Source organism: Cupressus sempervirens, chromosome 2, assembly GCF_028749045.1.
Source record: "Cupressus sempervirens isolate cs-2001-9-10 chromosome 2, ASM2874904v1, whole genome shotgun sequence".
Lineage (NCBI taxonomy): Eukaryota > Viridiplantae > Streptophyta > Pinopsida > Cupressales > Cupressaceae > Cupressus > Cupressus sempervirens.
Genome location: NC_143119.1, coordinates 563,157,563 through 563,163,562, shown reverse-complemented (window position 1 = coordinate 563,163,562; position 6,000 = coordinate 563,157,563). Strand labels below are relative to the sequence as shown.

The 6,000-nt window shown below is 53.8% G+C and overlaps 1 long non-coding RNA gene across 1 annotated transcript; it reads right to left on the bottom strand.

Annotated features, from left to right (window-relative positions):
- Nucleotides 1–3,528: 3,528 nt before the first annotated feature.
- LOC149574246 (uncharacterized) lies at nucleotides 3,529–5,918 on the bottom strand. The gene is made up of 2 exons (XR_016360087.1): nucleotides 5,653–5,918; nucleotides 3,529–5,572 (listed from the first exon to the last, which is right to left on the bottom strand). It is a non-coding gene; the product is annotated as an uncharacterized LOC149574246 (long non-coding RNA).
- Between the last annotated feature and the right edge of the window lie 82 nt (nucleotides 5,919–6,000).

The following is a 6,000-nucleotide window of genomic DNA, read 5'->3' as shown; positions in this document are numbered from 1 at the left end:
GACGCGGTGAGGTCTGGCAACCGCTGCCAAACCTTTTTCCGAAATTGCGCCAGCTGAGTGACAAGAATACATGATCTAAAGGAGAGTCCAGGAATAGCACCCTCGAGGGTGGGCTTCATGCCCCTCTAATTGATTCAACGTCGGCGTCCACCGTTTCAAAATCCGACAAATCCATCCGCCCTGACAGCGGCGTTGAATCAATGAGCTGGGCACGGGAGAGGCTCGCGGCAACCACCTCCCCCATTGTAGCCGCGATAGGCTCGCAAAAAATATTGCTAGAGCGCCAAGTACCCACCTCATGGCTATCGACAAGGGCTCGCCATTAGATCAACTTCGAAATTGCAGAACGGACGCGGTGTAGAATGGCAACCGCTGCCAAGTCTCTTCCGTAATTGCGTCGGTCGAGTGATCGAAGAAGGTGATCTAAGAGAGGGTCCAAGCGTGTAGGCATTCGTTGGGGGATTCGCGCCGATGGCAAAAATTTGTGCAATACCCGAGCAACACCGGACGGAGGTGCAAGACGAGGGCTCCCGTTTTAGATCGAGTTTTAAAATCACCGAGTAGACGCGGCGAGGGGCTGGCAACCGCTGCCAAACCTTTTTCCGAAATTGCGCCAGCTGAGTGACAAGAATACATGATCTAAAGGAGAGTCCAGGAATAGCACCCTCGAGGGTGGGCTTCATGCCCCTCTAATTGATTCAACGTCGGCGTCCACCATTTCAAAATCCGACATTTCCATCCGCCCTGACAGCGGCGTTGAATCAATGAGGGGGGGCACGGGAGAGGCTCGCGGCAACCACCTCTCCCGTTGTAGCCGCGATAGGCACGCAAAAAATTTTGCTGGAGCGCCAAGCACCCACCTCATGGCTAGAGACAAGGGCTCGCCATTAGATCAACTTCGAAATCGCTGAACAGAAGCGGTGTAGAATGGCAACCGCTGCCAAGTCTCTTCCGTAGTTGCGTCGGTCGAGTGATCGAAGAAGGTGATCTAAGAGAGGGTCCGAGCGTAGGCATTCGTTGGGGGGATTCGCGCCGATGGCATAAATTTATGCAATACCCGAGCAACACCGGACGGAGGTGCTAGACGAGGGCTCCCGTTTTAGATCGAGTTTTAAAATCACCGAGTAGACGCGGTGAGGGCTGGCAACCGCTGCCAAACCTTTTTCCGAAATTGCGCCAGCTGAGTGACAAGAAAACATGATCTAAAGGAGAGTCCAGGAATAGCACCCTCGAGGGTGGGCTTCATGCCCCTCTAATTGATTCAACGTCGGCGTCCACCGTTTCACAATCCGACATATCCATCCGCCCTGACAGCGGCGTTGAATCAATGAGGGGGGCACGGGAGAGGCTCGCGGCAACCACCTCTCCCCTTGTAGCCGCGATAGGCACGCAAAAATTTTTGCTAGAGCGCCAAGCACCCACCTCATGCCTAGAGACAAGGGCTCGCCATTAGATCAACTTCGAAATCGCTGAACAGACGCGCTGTAGAATGGCAACCACTGCCAAGTCTCTTCCGTAGTTGCGTCGGTGGAGTGATCGAAGAAGGTGATCTAAGAGAGGGTCCAAGCGTAGGCATTCGTTGGGGGATTCACGCCGATGGCATAAATTTATGCAATACCCGAGCAACACCGGACGGAGGTGCTAGACGAGGGCTCCCGTTTTAGATCGAGTTTTAAAATCACCGAGTAGACGCGGTGAGGGCTGGCAACCGCTGCCAAACCTTTTTCCAAAATTGCGCCAGCTGAGTGACAAGAAAACATGATCTAAAGGAGAGTCCAGGAATAGCACCCTCGAGGGTGGGCTTCATGCCCCTCTAATTGATTCAACGTCGGCGTCCACCGTTTCAAAATCCGACATATCCATCCGCCCTGACAGCGGCGTTGAATCAATGAGGGGGGCACGGGAGAGGCTCGCGGCAACCACCTCTCCCCTTGTAGCCGCGATAGGCACGCAAAAAATTTTGCTAGAGCGCCAAGCACCCACCTCATGGCTAGAGACAAGGGCTCGCCATTAGATCAACTTCGAAATCGCTGAACAGACGCGCTGTAGAATGGCAACCGCTGCCAAGTCTCTTCCGTAGTTGCGTCGGTGGAGTGATCGAAGAAGGTGATCTAAGAGAGGGTCCAAGCGTAGGCATTCGTTGGGGGATTCGCGCCGATGGCATAAATTTATGCAATACCCGAGCAACACCGGACGGAGGTGCTAGACGAGGGCTCCCGTTTTAGATCGAGTTTTAAAATCACCGAGTAGACGCGGTGAGGGCTGGCAACCGCTGCCAAACCTTTTTCCGAAATTGCGCTAGCTGAGTGACAAGAAAACATGATCTAAAGGAGAGTCCAGGAATAGCACCCTCGAGGGTGGGCTTCATGCCCCTCTAATTGATTCAACGTCGGCGTCCACCGTTTCAAAATCCGACATATCCATCCGCCCTGACAGCGGCGTTGAATCAATGAGGGGGGCACGGGAGAGGCTCGCGGCAACCACCTCTCCCCTTGTAGCCGCGATAGGCACGCAAAAAATTTTGCTAGAGCGCCAAGCACCCACCTCATGCCTAGAGACAAGGGCTCGCCATTAGATCAACTTCGAAATCGCTGAACAGACGCGCTGTAGAATGGCAACCGCTGCCAAGTCTCTTCCGTAGTTGCGTCGGTGGAGTGATCGAAGAAGGTGATCTAAGAGAGGGTCCAAGCGTAGGCATTCGTTGGGGGATTCGCGCCGATGGCATAAATTTATGCAATACCCGAGCAACACCGGACGGAGGTGCTAGACGAGGGCTCCCGTTTTAGATCGAGTTTTAAAATCACCGAGTAGACGCGGTGAGGGCTGGCAACCGCTGCCAAACCTTTTTCCGAAATTGCGCCAGCTGAGTGACAAGAAAACATGATCTAAAGGAGAGTCCAGGAATAGCACCCTCGAGGGTGGGCTTCATGCCCCTCTAATTGATTCAACGTCGGCGTCCACCTTTTTTCAAAATCCGACATATCCATCCGCCCTGACAGCGGCGTTGAATCAATGAGGGGGGCACGGGAGAGGCTCGCGGCAACCACCTCTCCCATTGTAGCCACGATAGGCACGCAAAAAATTTTGCTAGAGCGCCAAGCACCCACCTCATGGCTAGAGACAAGGGCTCGCCATTAGATCAACTTCGAAATCGCTGAACAGACGCGCTGTAGAATGGCAACCGCTGCCAAGTCTCTTCCGTAGTTGCGTCGGTCGAGTGATCGAAGAAGGTGATCTAAGAGAGGGTCCAAGCGTAGGCATTCGTTGGGGGATTCGCGCCGATGGCATAATTTTATGCAATACCCGAGCAACACCGGACGGAGGTGCTAGACGAGGGCTCCCGTTTTAGATCGAGTTTTAAAATCACCAAGTAGACGCGGTGAGGGCTGGCAACCGCTGCCAAACCTTTTTCCGAAATTGCGCCAGCTGAGTGACAAGAAAACATGATCTAAAGGAGAGTCGAGGAATAGCACATCCGGGGTGGGCTTCATGCCCCTCTAATTGATTCAACGTCGGCGTCCACCGTTTCAAAATCCGACATATCCATCCGCCTTGACACCGGCGTTGAATCAATGAGGGGGGCACGGGAGAGGCTCGCGGCAACCACCTCTCCTATATAAGCTGTCACGGGGCTGGATTTTATGCTTATGCCCAGGTTAAGCCTTCTCCTTGAGAATCTCCAAAGCCTCGCGCGGCACTGGCGATCCCTACTTCTGATCCACCGTAAGATGCGACCATTTTCGCTCACCCAGACTACGCCTCCCTGTCTTCATCAAATGCCCACGCATCTGACTGCCTAAACATACACTCTCGCGGAATAGAAGCGCATGCCGAACCATCCTACTCCTGGTTCTTTTCCTTAGGTGCTCCACGCACGCATCCTCGAGCCTCTGGCTCTACCCCTGTTCAACCTCAGCGCTGAACCCCTACTTAGCCCTTTTGATATCTTCGCCTCGGCGACTCCCATAAGCCCACCTTACTCCGATATCGGCCCCATAGGTGATCTCAACTCCCACGAGTCTCTTGACCACATTATGATCCTCCATGATCATTTTGCCACTCTTGAGAATGCACCGAGCTCCCAGAGCTCCTCATGTTCAACTCACTTGACTCCCTGAGTCCAACGCTGCACCACTGCAACTTTGCATCGAGAACCTCCCAGGCTCCCTGGCTGAACACTGCATCCACACTGGCTGACTTGGACCCCCAAGAGTTCTCCCTAGCTCATACATATGCTTCCAAAGCATACTCAACACCATCTTGACATCTCTCTGAACCTTCTAGCTCAACACGCATACACCCAGTGCATACTCGATACCTCCACGGTACCTCTCTGAACTTCCTGGCTCATACGCACACCTGCACGGTATACTCGGCATCCTTATGGCACCTCTCTGAACTTCATAGAGTCCTCCAGTCCAATCCTTAACATGAACATGCCTCCACGGCACTCCATCACTTGTTAGTCTCCCTAGCTCCCCACAGAGCCCACGGAAGCCCAACCCTTGCTCCCCACGGAACAACCGTCAACCTTAGCCAACTCTGGATCCCCATCATGAGCCCCAACTGCTTCGACACCCCAGTCTATGTCTACATGCCTTTGTTGGTGACCCACAAGTCCTCGTACACCCGGTGCACTCAAACCAACCTCCTCATGCATCCACGCCGTCTCATGCTCAATCCACGGATCCCTTTGCATTGCACAACCTACTTGAGTTCCACACCCTAGCTCCATGATCCGCCCACCCTGTGGGACGCTGGCCGGTCGGACCAACTCGGTGAACACTCCATAGCTTCACCTCCGAAACACTTCGCCCATCTGCTTCACCCGTTTCACTCATGCGCCACAAGCCTTTGTTCCTAGCCTTCCATCATGACTCACCTCCTTGAGCCATGTCCACCGACTACCCCTTCGGATACTTGACACGATCTGCCCATTTGACTCGGCATCTCCTTGGCATCATTCCGAGACACTATATCCCGCTTGCCATCCTTGACCTCCACAGTCTATGAGATCCAACCTCAATGCAAACCCATGCAACCAAGCACCCAGGATGTGCGCCCAAGGCCACACCCAACCGATACCGCACCACTTAGCCATTCAGCGCAATGACACCATTCCCACACAGCTAACCTCAAGCACACAATGCTCCTACTCGGACAAACCATATTGCCTCCTACCGCAGGACTAGGAAAACCGCTTCCCTAGCTTTCGGACACCGGACAACTCCCAGAGCTGTCAACATTGATCCAGCTTCTTTGCTACACTGAGACAAGGACCTTTGTCATAATGCCAAACCTCACCACGTTGCGTAACGGCGGAGCAACACTTCATTGCTCCTAAAACTTCGCGTCACCTCTGTCTCCCGGAGACCAGAGGGAGGGACTACTCTACTTCGACCCTCTCGAGGGAGATGGACTCTCCAAGCCATCCGTCATGCACACCGGCACTTACCCTCCGCGGATACACCTCAGCTCGGCTCCACGCCTCGCCTACACCACAACTATGCTAGAGGGAACATCTCGTAGCACAGCCCCAAGATCACACCTCGGCCCGGATCCAACACCGTGCCTACACCACAACTATGTTGGAGGGAAACCACTCGCAACACAGCCCCAAGATCACACCTCGGCCCGGATCCAACACTGTACCTACACCACAACTATGTTGGAGGGGAACCACTCGCAACACAGTCCCAAGCTACACCTCGGATCATGTCCCGGACAAGATCCTACACCACAACCATGTCTGCCCAGCACACGACATAGTCCCATTTACACCTCGGCAAGACCCACGTCTGCCTACACCACACCTGTGTGCACCCAGCTTTGCAGCACAGGCCCATCCGGCCTCAAGGTCTCATATCGCGAATCACCAGCCCCTTACATAAGCTATTAGTGCGAGGCTCGCTCTGCATTAGAAATTAGCGAACACGCCGACATCCGCCTTAAAAATCCATATCCTTTAAAATTCCTACCAAACAGCCATTCACGACCCAA